Here is a 14,123-nt window from a genome sequence, read left to right on the forward strand (position 1 = left end):
ACGTATTCGATGTCATTTGAATTTCCGATTTGCCATCGCATTTCCTCACTGAAAATAGTTGCACAATCGAAAGAAAGAAACAGAGGAAGGAAGGAAGGAAGGAAGGAAGGAAGGAAGGAAGGAAGGAAGGAAGGAAGGAAGGAAGGAAGGAAGGAAGGAAGGAAGGAAGGAAGGAAGGAAGGAAGGAAGGAAGGAAGGAAGGAAGGAAGGAAGGAAGGAAGGAAGGAAGGAAGGAAGGAAGGAAGGAAGGAAGGAAGGAAGGAAGGAAGGAAGGAAGGAAGGAAGGAAGGAAGGAAGGAAGGAAGGAAGGAAGGAAGGAAGGAAGGAAGGAAGGAAGGAAGGAAGGAAGGAAGGAAGGAAGGAAGGAAGGAAGGAAGGAAGGAAGGAAGGAAGGAAGGAAGGAAGGAAGGAAGGAAGGAAGGAAGGAAGGAAGGAAGGAAGGAAGGAAGGAAGGAAGGAAGGAAGGAAGGAAGGAAGGAAGGAAGGAAGGAAGGAAGGAAGGAAGGAAGGAAGGAAGGAAGGAAGGAAGGAAGGAAGGAAGGAAGGAAGGAAGGAAGGAAGGAAGGAAGGAAGGAAGGAAGGAAGGAAGGAAGGAAGGAAGGAAGGAAGGAAGGAAGGAAGGAAGGAAGGAAGGAAGGAAGGAAGGAAGGAAGGAAGGAAGGAAGGAAGGAAGGAAGGAAGGAAGGAAGGAAGGAAGGAAGGAAGGAAGGAAAATTGAATGATACTTTATAAGACCACTCAATTATTAGCCGAAAACCCCCAGTGGGTATGAGCCACAAGGGAAGCGCAAACAAGAATAAGAAAGAAAGAAAGAAAGAAAGAAAGAAAGAAAGAAGGAAAGAAAGAAAGAAAGAAAGAAAGAAAGAAAGAAAGAAAGAAAGAAAGAAAGAAGGACGTGTGTTCACTATTTCATCATCATTACTATTTACTGTTTGTTGTTTACGTAATGCTAGACCGGCCTTGCTCTGTTCTGATTGCGCTCTGCAAATTAATGAGTATGAAGGCGGAAATGTTGTAGGCCCGTGTGCTCAGATGTTGGTGCACGTTAAAGAACCCAAGGTGTTCGAAATTTCCGTAGTCCTCCACTACAGCGTCTCTCATAATCATATGGTGCTTTTGGGACGTTGAACCCCACATATCAATCAATGAAAGTAAGGAGTAGAACTGTCCAAGGTTCTACTCAACTCTAATGAAACGACATTCAGTGTGCTGCTCAATAATGCGTTACCAATGAGGAACAACAGTCACACCGCGGGTGAGCAATCACTTGTAATTCATTCGGCTATTGGCGTTCCGCGCTCAGGCCCGTAAATGCGTTGCGTCCTGCCGCTCGTGTACGTCGGGCGCGCAGGTCTAGCGGCACCGGTCACTCTCACGGTGCTTCACCCTCCCTTCTTTCGACGTCACTCACCACCACGAAGAATCCCTCCTGAAAGCCAGAGTCCAGTGGTGCTTCGCATATCCGGTGACGCTGCTTATGCCGTCACGCACCGGCGACATCTGGCGCTGTCCGGCGTGACGGTGGCCATTGTCCACATACCGAGAGCGCCGCACGCGACTACGGTTTGGTTGGGGCCCGCATTATTCACGCCGTTTTTCAGCACATTTCCGCCGTGTAGAGTGGCGTGTTCGCTGCGTCGCGGTGCTCAGCGCACGCAAAAAGAGGGAAAACAAGAAAACTTTGGAGTACCCAGAAGAAGAAAAAGAAAACAATATTAAGAAACGTCGCTATATGTACTTACATTGTACGCAGGGACGTTGCGATGTGCTGTTGCGCCCAAGCAACTGGAAAAAACGCGGATTTTCACAAATTTCGAAATCCGTGAGTTCAAAAAAAGCTAAATATTCACTAGTGTTTATAAAGACACCTCGAAGGAGACTGATAATGACGGTTCATGTTAATGCACGTGTGGGGAACTCATGTTATACCGCACAAACGATTTTACATGACGTGGTGAAGTTTACTGGTACAGCTTTGTAATTTACATTACTGACTTACGTTGAAGCTTTTATTGTGATAGCAAATATATGAACAGTCGTGGCTGGTTTTTGCCGCCGCTGCCACCACCGCCGTCATTCACCTATATGTATATGTATGTATATATACGGGGAAGGATGCGCTAGCCTCCTCGTTCTGCAGAGCGAACATCGCCTTTCCGGCCGGGGTTGTATGCATGCGCGCTTATCTCAAAAGTGAACAAGGGGGAGGGGGGGGGCGCTAATGGTTGGCTTGGTAACGTGGCAACGATCAGTGCGCGGTTCGTGCCTCCACAATAGGCGGGAGCTTGTACGGGCTGCGCTCTCAACACACACACACACACACACACACACACACACACACACACACACACACACACACACACACACACACACACACACACACACACACACACACACATATGAAAAAAAATGGTGCCAAAAGTAAACCTGGAGCGGCCGTGTTCTTTTACACCAGCGTGTTGTAGAGTTACGTGAGATTTGATCTAAAGGAGTTGACTGCCAGCCTTACTTCGTATATTAACGCCATCACTACGCACGAACCTGGTGGTCATATACTGTGGCCACATCGCAGAAAATTTGGTTACTAAGCAAGCTCATGTTTATGACAACTAATATTGCTCTTAAAAATACAAGTCTTAATTCGTAAAACATTCGAATATGTGGCTATCGCATTCATTGCTTCGCCCTTTCGGCGAAACTCTGACGTTTTTCGAAATATGAATTTTTCATGACATATGCTTGATCTACTGCACCATTATCGCCATTGCAGCTACTCACTACCTCTCTAGAACCCTTAGCTGAATAGAAACATGTTGTGAACAATGATCGAACGGCCACATGGTCTGCTTGGATTATTGTACCGTATGAAGACCTACGTTCACTCTGCATAACTACGACCTATTTCGCTATAGTTCTTCCGTTTTCCCATGTATTTGGACATTGATTTAACGTATACTCTGCGTATGTTACTGCGTATGTGAATCTGCGTATATGAATCAGCGCATGTAGTCGGCGCATGTAGTCGGCGCATGTAAATCTTCTGCAAGCCTAATGACTTGTGTTATAGTATGCACGCATTTCTTTCGGCCCTTCATCCTATAATGTATGCGCATGCATGTGGTGTGAACTTCTACGCAGTGGTACTTCTATAGTACAATAGCGAGAGAGAGCAAACTCGCGCTGTGCCCCGCCGCGGTGGTCTAGTGGCTAAGGTACTCAGCTGCTGACCCGCAGGTCATGGGATCAAATCCTGGCTGCGGCAGCTGCATTTCCGATGGAGGCGGAAATGTTGTAGGCCCGTTTGCTCTGATTTGGGTGCACGTTAAAGAACCCCAGGCGGTCGAAATTTCCGAAGCCCTCCACTACGGCACCTTTTAATCATATGGTGGTTTTGGGGCGTTAAACTCTACATATCAATCAATCAAACTCGTGCTGCTAACATCGCATCTTCTTAACACTGCAGCTACCGTCCGGTGAAACAAGAGATTATCCCTTGGGACCATGGCTTAAATAACTTTTAGAGTTTAACGTGCGTCCCAGATTCACGACACGATTAGGGGGGACACCTGTAGTGGAGAACTCTGCTTATTTCGACCACTGGTGGTCTTTTAACGTACACCTGTAGCATTTCGTCTCCATCGAATTGATGCCGACGTGGCTGGGACTCGATCCCGCGACTTTCAGGTCAGCACTGGAGGACCACAATCCCTAGACCATCACGGCTGGTGTTCTCACGGCATGAGTGAGTGAATGAAACAACTTTATTGACCATCCGGCAAAAAGAGGGGGGAAGGGGTAGGGGAATTAAAGCGAGACACTAGCATACTCGAACGTCCCGGAGCAGCAGCCTACTCGCGTCAAACCTGGGGAGGGGGGGGGGGGCGCTTTCAGCCGCTGGTGTTCCAGGATCCTAAGCACGTGCTGTACCACGTCTTTTTGGTTGCCTGACTCTCGGCATCAATTTGCATCAATTCTTTTTAGATTTTGACTCATTCTAAGTATATATCGCAATTAAGGAAATTCGTTATTCCACAAAGAAGACAATAGCAAAAAAAAACGCCTATGTATAATTATTCAGGCAGCATAGCAACCAAACCCCAAAATGTTTCCCTTTTTTTGTCAAGGTGTTTGTTTCTGACCGGCCACCCATATTGATAATCGGGTGTTGTAGAAACTCACTTTCGAATTCTACTTATAAAATATTTTAATATGTACGGTGTCGTGTGGTGGGCTGCACTTCGCTAAGATGATCAGTTACAACGTAGCACTTCTTTTTAGCTACAGGTTGCATTAACTCATGACACTATGCTATGTTAGTTCGTAACTACAAACATTCCCTAAATTGGGTGGGCCACGAATATGTTTTTCTTTCGCCTTTAAAGGGACCCTGATATATTGCCCTTATTAATCTAATTTGCTATATTCCTGTGGTAGCTGTTTCGTTATATCTGCATGTTATAACGAATTGCCAAATTCGAACATTGAAAAATACATGCTCTGCTTCCAGCAACCCATAATATGCTATTACTTCATTTGTATTAAAAATCCTATAACTGTTTCTGGCTCGCACTTTCATTTCATCATCTAGCATAGGGCCGTTCTCGAAAAGCCACTCGCAAACGTTGTCACTTACAGTATACGTATGTGTTCTATGTTCCTAAACCTTCGCACGACCGTTTTAAAAATCTTTCCAATCATTTCACTCGTTTACAGATCTTTGTCAAGAGTGCGCAATACTATTAAAATAGTAAACTTTACGCTACTCGAAGTAGCTCTATTATCTTGCGACTTCATTTACCTGCATGCAATGAACCGATATTTAATGAACTACTGGAGGCCACATCCTTCGATCGGCCTGAACGCTTTTCAGCTTATGTGGCGAACTGAATTTGACGGTGAGCCAACTGGATTGCCGACTTCAGCAAGATATATATATATATATATATATATATATATATATATATATATATATATATATATATATATATATATATATATATATATATATATATATATATATATATATATATATATATATATATATATATATATATATATATACATATATATATATATATATATATATATATATATATTCTGGATTCTTTGAACGTCATTCGGACACCAACGCATTTATGTAAGCGAAGAAGGGACGACAAAACTTTAGCGAAAGCGTCTTTACTGAACATTGTCTGCCCCTGCACCAGCCTTCGTCAGAGTGATTCTCTGATGAAGGCTGACCCATGTGCTGAAAACTGTCAGTAAAGACTTGTTAGTGAAGCTTGCGCCATCTGTTCATTGCATGAGTATAGTGGGAATCAAACCCATGACATACCGCAGCCGTGGTCTCGAGGTAGAGCGCTGTTTCGGCTACGGTAGGTCGTGGGTTTGATTCCCACTGCTGGCGGGTACCCACCGCTTCCTTCAATGGGAGCAATACAACTCCGGCCTGGCGCTCGGCTTCCATTCAGGAGTGTTGCGATTGGGAAATGAGCCCGTGCCTTCAAAATCCCGTCCACGAAATCTTCGTGAGCAACCGTTTACATGGCGGCTCAGTGCGCCAGTAAACGTGCGAGCATAGGCCGAACCACAGAGAAATAATTCTTGCTCCGTGGGCCAAACCAACTAATTTCCTCTTCCTCTACCTTCGTCTCAAATATTGGCCCGGTTCATACCATATATATATATATATATATATATATATATATATATATATATATATATATATATATATATATATATATATATATATATATAGGGGTGCGGATTAGCCTTCGCGTCGACTCAAGTGAATGCACAAGAGGGCTCCTGTTAGGTTTCTGAATGCTTCCAGCTGTGGTTGATGACAAGCCAATAAATCCTCAACAAAGAGAGAGGAGGGAGATAATCATAGTGTCCTCCTTATTTGTTCGCCTCTCGGTGGTACACGTGGTTACAGTGCTCGTTTTCTGACCAGAAAAGAGCGGGTTCAATCCAAGCCATGGTGGTCGCATTTCGATGAAGGCAAAATCCCAGAGGCGAATGAACTGTGCGATGTTAGGGCACGCTAAAGAACACCAGATGGTTGAAATTACCGAAGCCCTTCACAGCGTCTCTAATAATTATATCGTGGTTTTTGCACATACAATCCCATATACTAATATTGTTTTCCATATTTCCAAGTCCCGATCCGTGAGTCTTAACAAGGATTGAATAGATAATAGCAAGAACATCGGTTCGTTTTCAACTGCGAAGCAGTGTATACCTTGGGTGCAACTGTGCGCTCTCTTTGTTTGCTTATGTTCACCAAGAATAAAAGGTCGGCTTCGACTTTTACCGACATGTCTTAGTTCCGTGCGATCGATAGCCCTATGTATACATGAAGCTCGCTGTCGTAATCAAGTGTTATCCTCTTCGCGGCAACTCTGTGGGATCACCTGAGAACACACGAACTGTGGCATAGTCCCAGCGGACATGGGCCTGTATGTGTTGCTGTTTCTTTGCCGACATTCCTTCTCTATACTTCGACCTGTCGCCCAAGCGGAAACTGCAGCCTTAATGGGATCTGTCCTTTCCGCAAATAGCGTGGCCTCTGACTAGAAAAGCGACACTGTTGAGCCTGGAAGAGACACACGCTGTTACGGCACACAACAAGATCGATAGATCTTGTTGTGCTTGGTAGCGACGTGCGTCATATATCAGCCTCCGGCCTTTGTTTTATGGAAGCATGCTGCTTGATCAGGTGTTTGTCTTAGGCCTTGTTTACCGCTTCCACTCGCTTTCGGAACATGGCTGTTGTGCGGGTGGCGCTATCTATCGACCCGGGGATACGACCGAACATTAAAAAAAAGAAACGAGGCTTTCTTTAGCGTGTCTTAACTACCTCGAGCGTTCGCCACGCACACCTCTTACTAGTTAATAACGCAAGGCACAGAATACCATGGCAGCGGATTTCAGCTCTCTGACGTCGCTTGGTTTCGTTGCACGTTGTTTACGGGGACCTGTTTCTGGGTTTTCTGAACGCAGAGCGCTCTCCTCTGGCGTAGCTTGTTTGTTGGTTGCGGGTATGATGGATCGCACGTCTGCGTGTCTTATAGCAGGTAACTGAAAATTGTCTCGTGTTTCGATGGCAGCACGACTTATGTTTCGAGAGAGGAAAAAAAAAAAGCCACGCGCAAAATTTTGCACGGTGCATAACCTATGTGGGTGAGGCATAAATACAGCGCTTCAGTTTGTCGAGCTAGACTTATACAAAATATTGCAGCAGATGGGCCGTGGATAGAGTTTTTAAGCAACGCATACCCGCAGCTGCGTTATTCTGTGCGGTATTGTATATATATATATATATATATATATATATATATATATATATATATATATATATATATATATATATATATATATATATATATATATATATATATTGTGAAGAAGAAAGAGCGTCGTTGGCAAGCAACATCGCCACCGCTTGGGTACTGGGTGCTGGGCTTGGCTCGCTCGGCTCGTGCTGATCATCGCCGGCATCTGCTTGACCGTTGCTCTTGCACGATCGTGTTTCTTCGTAGGACCACCGTCGCAACAGTCGTCAATAAACCCTTTTTCAATTGGTGGAAGGTGCTGACATTCCCCGTCGCCTGAACCTGGGTGCTGCCATTCGCCGTCGCCTGAACCTGGAGCTGCGCAACCGAACGCTACCTCCCATCATGGCTACCAACAACGCGCAACCTGGCTCTTCCACTCCATCCCCCAGCAACCCCGGCGTTCTTCGTTTGCGAGAGCCCAAGGTCTTTAGCGGAGCTGATGAGACCGACGTGGAAGACTGGTTCGCTAACTATGAACTGGTGAGCGCTAACAACAAGTGGGATGACGCGGACAAATTGACTTACGTCATCTTTTACCTCACTGACGTGGCCGAAATGTGGTATAATAACCACAAAAACGACATCACGACGTGGTCCATCTTTAAAACCTTGTTTGCTGACGTTTTTGGCCGACCCGCAGTCCGCAAGTCCAGAGCCGAACAACGCTTGCGGACTCGCGCACAAAAGCCAACGGAATCTTTCACCAGCTACATCGAAGACATTATTGGTCTTTGCAACCGTGTGAACACCACCATGCCCGAGTCGGAGAAGATTCAACACATCCTCAAAGGGATAAATGACGGTGCATATCAGCTGCTCCTGGCCCGTAATCCTGCCACCGTTGCGGAACTTGTCACTTTGTGTCAAAGTTTCGACGAGTTGAGCAAGCAGCGCGCCCTGACTCGCCCATTTTCCTCACACGCCGACTCGCTCTCCAGTCTCACTTCTGTTCCCGACCACTCACCAACCCTGCAAGAGATTAAAGACTTTGTGCGTGAAGAAGTAGCTCGGCAACTGTCGTTGATTCCCTTCACGCAGCAGCCGCCGTCCTCTCGTCTGCCCTCACCACTCCGCGACGTTATTGCCGAAGAGGTAGCTCAGGCTGTTCCCGTCGCTGCCCACCAGCAGCCTGTGGTCATGCCTGTTGCCCATGCGCCGGCTATGCAGCCCGTGGCCGCGCCCCTTACGTATGCCCAGGTGGTACGTAGCAGACCCCGCCAGCAGCATTTGCCACCCATGTCTTCAGTCGCTCCCAACTCCGCCCCATTTTCGACACCTTGGGCCGCACCACGAGTCAGCAATTCCTGGCGCACTCCTGACAATCGACCGATCTGCTACGCCTGCGGTACTCCAGGACACGTGGCACGATATTGTCGCCGTCGCTTCCAACCACTCCGCGACGCTACTCGGCCGTTACCGTATGACCCACAGCCCATGCACATACCTGCTCCCTATCCCTCACCGCAGTATGGATGCACTAACTTTCCTGAGTCTCGGTCACACCAGCCTCAAACTCACTCTCCCCGCTCCCCATCTCCTCGCAGGCGATCACTGTCCCCAATGCGTCCTAGACCCGCTTCCTCCAACCGGGAAAACTGAACGCCGCAGTTCCAGAGGCAAGAACTGCGCCGTCGTCGAAATGCTCAAGTCCTCGCACTTCACCAGCTAACGTCGTCGCTATATCTGTCGATGGTGTTTCTACCTTTGCCCTCGTCGACACAGGTGCTGCCGTTTCTGTTATAGCCGCCCAGCTCTGCCGCTCCCTACGCAAAGTGACCACGCCGCTCTCTGGACTATCGCTTCGTACAGCTAGCGCACAACAAGTTCGACCTCTTGGCACCTGTACGGCCCGCATATTCATCCAAGGCTCTATGTACGTTGTCGAGTTCATCGTCCTTTCGGTGTGCTCGCATGACGTTATCCTAGGGTGGGACTTTCTGTCAAATCATCATGCCATCATCGACTGCGCACGCGCTGAAGTTCAATTTTCGCACCTGTTTGACGAACCTTTGCACGAAACCCTTGAGCGGTCGCCAAAACTTGTCGTGCGTGAGGACACTGAAATTCCGCCAGCCTCTCTTGCCGTTGTCCCGGTTTGCTGCGATGACTATAACGATGCTACAGTAATGTTTACACCTTCCGACATTTTCATGAGCCGCAGAGCCGTTTCCTTGCCTTTCGCTACACTCGACGTCACTGCGGGCCGAAGCAATATTTTCGTCCACAACCCCCTTTCTGCACCGCTTACGCTACTTGCCGGCGAATGTCTCGGTCGAGTGGAGTACCTCGATTCCTGTTTATTCCTTAACATGCCAGACGAATCGTGCAGTAGCGCCTCGACCGAACTTCATGCCCTTTCCCCACTGGAGTGCTCATCGAGTGACACCTTCTCGAGTTCCATCGCCGACACCTTAAGTGCACATGAACGCGCCGAGCTTCTTAATCTCCTCCAGCACTTCGCGAATTCATTCGACGTTTCTCAGCCGCAATTGGGTCGGACTTCCGCAGTGCACCACTACATTGACACCGGTTCGCACCAGCCATTGCGTCAAAGACCGTACCGTGTCTCTGCTGCAGAACGTCACGTCATCAACAACCAGGTCGAAGAGATGCTACGCCGTCGCGTTATTCGACCATCGCACAGTCCTTGGGCATCTCCTGTCGTTCTAGTTCGAAAAAAAGATGGATCGATTCGATTTTGCGTCGACTACCGGCGATTAAACAAGGTGACGCGGAAAGACGTCTATCCATTACCGCGCATAGACGACGCCCTTGACAGCCTACAAGGAGCCGAATTCTTCTCCTCCTTAGACTTACGATCTGGATACTGGCAGGTTCCTATGGCAGAAGCTGATCGCCAGAAAACTGCGTTCATTACACCAGATGGCCTGTACGAATTTAACGTAATGCCATTTGGTCTTTGTAATGCTCCTGCCACGTTTGAACGGCTCATGGACAACACCCTGCGTGGACTGAAGTGGTCTGTGTGTCTATGCTACCTCGACGACATTGTCGTTTTCTCTCCCGATTTTCCTACGCATCTGCTTCGGCTCCAACTGGTTCTGACGTGTTTAACCAACGCTGGGCTCCAACTGAACCTTAAAAAGTGCCACTTCGCCGCGCGAGAGCTGTCCATCTTAGGGCACATCGTCTCCAAGCATGGTGTTCGACCCGACCCTGCAAAACTGCGAGCAGTCGCTGAGTTCCCGAAACCTACAACACTGAAAGAATTACGCAGTTTTGTCGGACTATGTTCGTACTTCCGGCGCTTCGTGCGAAATTTTGCATCGATCATGTCACCACTGACCAACCTCCTACGCGGTGATGCAGACCTTTCATCCTGGTCTTCTGACTGCGACGTCGCGTTTGCCACGCTCCGTAGTCTGCTAACATCTCCTCCAATTCTTCGGCATTTCGACCCAACAGCTGCAACGGAAGTTCACACAGACGCTAGTGGGGTTGGTCTAGGCGCCGTCCTCGCCCAACGCAAGCCGGGCTACTCCGAATACGTCGTCGCTTATGCGAGTCGCACACTTACTAAAGCTGAGGCCAATTACAGCGTCACTGAAAAAGAGTGCTTGGCGCTAGTGTGGGCGCTTCGCAAGTTCCGCCCTTATTTGTACGGTCGCCCATTCGACCTGGTAACGGACCACCATGCACTTTGTTGGCTCGCCACATTGAAAGACCCTTCTGGCCGCCTAGCTCGGTGGGCACTGCAAATCCAGGAGTACGACATTCGTGTCATCTATCGCAGCGGACGCAAGCATTCTGACGCCGACGCCCTGTCGCGTTCGCCTTTACCTCCCGATTCGGCCTGCGGAACCACTGGTATCTCCATCGCATCTCTCGACCTCGACTCCTTTACCAGTGAACAACACAAGGACCCGTGGATCGCTTCTCTTTTTAACTGTCTTTCTGGATCGTCAACCACTGCGGTACCACGATCTCTCCGACGTCAAGCTGCTCATTTCGCCATTCGTGATCGGCTACTACACCGACGCAACTACGCCCCCGAAGGTCGTAAGTGGCTCTTGGTTGTCCCGCGCAGCTTGCGATCACAAATCTGCGCCTCCTTTCACGACGATCCCCAATGTGGTCATGCCGGCGTTTTCAAAACTTACGAACGCATTCGCCATCGCTTCTACTGGCGCGGAATGTATAATTTTGTTCGAAAATTCGTTATGGGCTGTCCTGACTGTCAACGTCGCAAATCACCGCCTTTCCACTCGTCCGGTGCGCTTCAACCGCTTCCGTGCCCTGCCAAACCTTTCGATCGGATCGGAATTGATCTCTATGGCCCTCTACCGACAACATCAGATGAAAATCGGTGGATTATAGTCGCTGTGGACCATTTAACACGCTACGCTGAGACCGCCGCCCTTCCAAGTGCCACTGCGCGGGACGTAGCATCCTTCATCCTTCATCGCTTCATATTACGACATGGTGCACCTCGAGAACTACTAAGCGATCGAGGTCGAGCCTTCCTATCAGAAGTCGTCACGTCTCTGCTTTCTGAATGCCATGTTGTTCATCGCAAGACCACGGCATACCACCCGCAGACTAACGGGCTCACGGAAAGATTTAACCGCACCCTTGGCGATATGCTCGCCATGTATGTGACATCCGATCATACTAACTGGGATCGCATTCTTCCATTCATTACGTTCGCATATAACACCGCGGCACAGTCTACCACTGGATTTTCACCTTTCTTTCTTCTTTATGGACGCGAACCATCCCACACCATCGATACTCTCCTTCCATACCGTCCTGACGCATCCGAATGCCCATCTGTGTCCGAAGCTGCCCGAAATGCGGAAGAGTGCCGTGAACTCGCACGCACCTTTACGTCTCGAGAACAACAGCGCCAGAAAGAAAACCACGTCGACTCTTCACAAAGCCCCAGCTATTCCCCGGGATCACTTGTATGGCTGGCTGTTCCTTACCAAACTCCCGGCATTTCCTCAAAACTCGTTCCAAAGTACGAGGGCCCATACCGCGTTTTGGAGCAAACCTCGCCGGTGAATTTTCTCATCGAGCCACTTTCCCCATCTGACGACATGCGCCGGCGTGGACGTGACATCGTCCACGTCGCCCGCCTTAAGCCATATTATAGCCCTCTGCCTCCAGACTCTTAGGTCGCCAGGATGGCTCTTTTTCGGCGGGGGCAAATTGTGAAGAAGAAAGAGCGTCGTTGGCAAGCAACATCGCCACCGCTTGGGTACTGGGTGCTGGGCTTGGCTCGCTCGGCTCGTGCTGATCATCGCCGGCATCTGCTTGACCGTTGCTCTTGCACGATCGTGTTTCTTCGTAGGACCACCGTCGCAACAGTCGTCAATAAACCCTTTTTCAATATATATATATATATATATATATATATATATATATATATATATATATATATATATATATATATATATATATATATATATAGTCTAGTAGATCCTCCGTGAGTGGTCACAACGTGGTTTATTTCGACGTTTCGGCCTAGAGTCTGGCCTTCATCAGGATATATATTTATTTTTTCGTCTGTCTCGTAAAGTCTGGAACGCTATTGGCGAATAAGCAGGCTTGGTAGGCAAGTCATACCTCCTGAATTTGCGTCATGAAGCTTTGAGGATGATCTAAATGCCAAACGCGTGTCCAGTTTTCTCTGTCGGACACGGCGCATTGAACAAGAGCTGTTGCTGGAACTTGTCTGTCCTGTATAGATAAATAAAAAAAGACAACCTCATAAAGACAAAGGCAAGCTAAATGTAGGGAGGTTAACCAGATTGCACCCAATTTGCTACCCTACGGGGGAGGGGAAGAAAACGAGAGAGAAAGAATGGAGCAGGGAAGTAAAGATGGGGCAAGTGTATATGCACGCACAGAAGCATGCACCACTCACGCTTTGAAGGTCATGAAACTGCGAACTGTCACACAGAATTGGTCAGCTTTGGCGGTCTTTGATGAAGTATATACTGTAATTCATGATGTTAAAGATTGTTTCAAGGACTGGCTCTAAGCTATTCAGAACCTGCAATGCACTCCGCGCTGATGGGGTTGGCAGTTCGGTAAGGAGTGTCCGTATTTTGACTGTCAATGACCTCAACACAGCGATGACACGCATGGCGCGGTGATCCTTAGTGGAATCTCGTGTCGTCTCTCTGGTGAGGCACAATGGTGGTAAAGATAGCCACGTGACGTGCGCCACTGCCTTCCTCCCCACCATGTTTTTTTTTTTGCTTTCCGAATGTACATGGCATTGGTTGGTGGTAGTGGTGGCGGAGGCAGTGGTGCTAGGTGTCAGGAAGGAGAAGTCCGGTGGTCTGCTTGATTGGGACACTGCGTCATTGGTTCAGATTGGGCGTCAGTATTCCCAGACCTCATTGTCGAACCACTTATCATATGCCATCCAATTTCTCTGACTTATCCACTTCAGTGAGATATATTAAAAGATTGTGCTGCAAGCTGCACTGTTTGTAGTGCTTTCCAACAACGGGGTAGCATTTCTCGCCGTCTCTAACAGTCTTCCCGCCAGCTTGTAGTACGTGTGTTGTTTGTTCTGCACATGCCGACCCACAAACCAGACAAAAAAAAGGTTGTCTCGTAGAACAACAAAGAGTTTCCGGAAAATGTGTACGACGGAGTGGAAGTTATGCTTACAAGAAATCATCATTTACAAAATCATGTGGGCACTTACAAACTTCCCTGGACTAACTTTTGAGATTAGATAGTAATATATACACAAAACGCAGCTGTGATTTGTAAAACAATGAAGCTAGATGCCCAATTGTACAC

The 14,123-nt window shown here is 48.0% G+C and overlaps 1 protein-coding gene across 1 annotated transcript in view; it reads left to right on the forward strand.

The window, feature by feature from the left end:
* LOC119187481 (CD109 antigen) overlaps nt 1–14,123 on the forward strand; it is a 173,229-nt gene that overhangs the window by 91,810 nt on the left and 67,296 nt on the right. The window lies entirely within an intron of this gene.

Source organism: Rhipicephalus microplus, chromosome X (assembly GCF_043290135.1).
Source record: "Rhipicephalus microplus isolate Deutch F79 chromosome X, USDA_Rmic, whole genome shotgun sequence".
Taxonomy (NCBI): domain Eukaryota; kingdom Metazoa; phylum Arthropoda; class Arachnida; order Ixodida; family Ixodidae; genus Rhipicephalus; species Rhipicephalus microplus.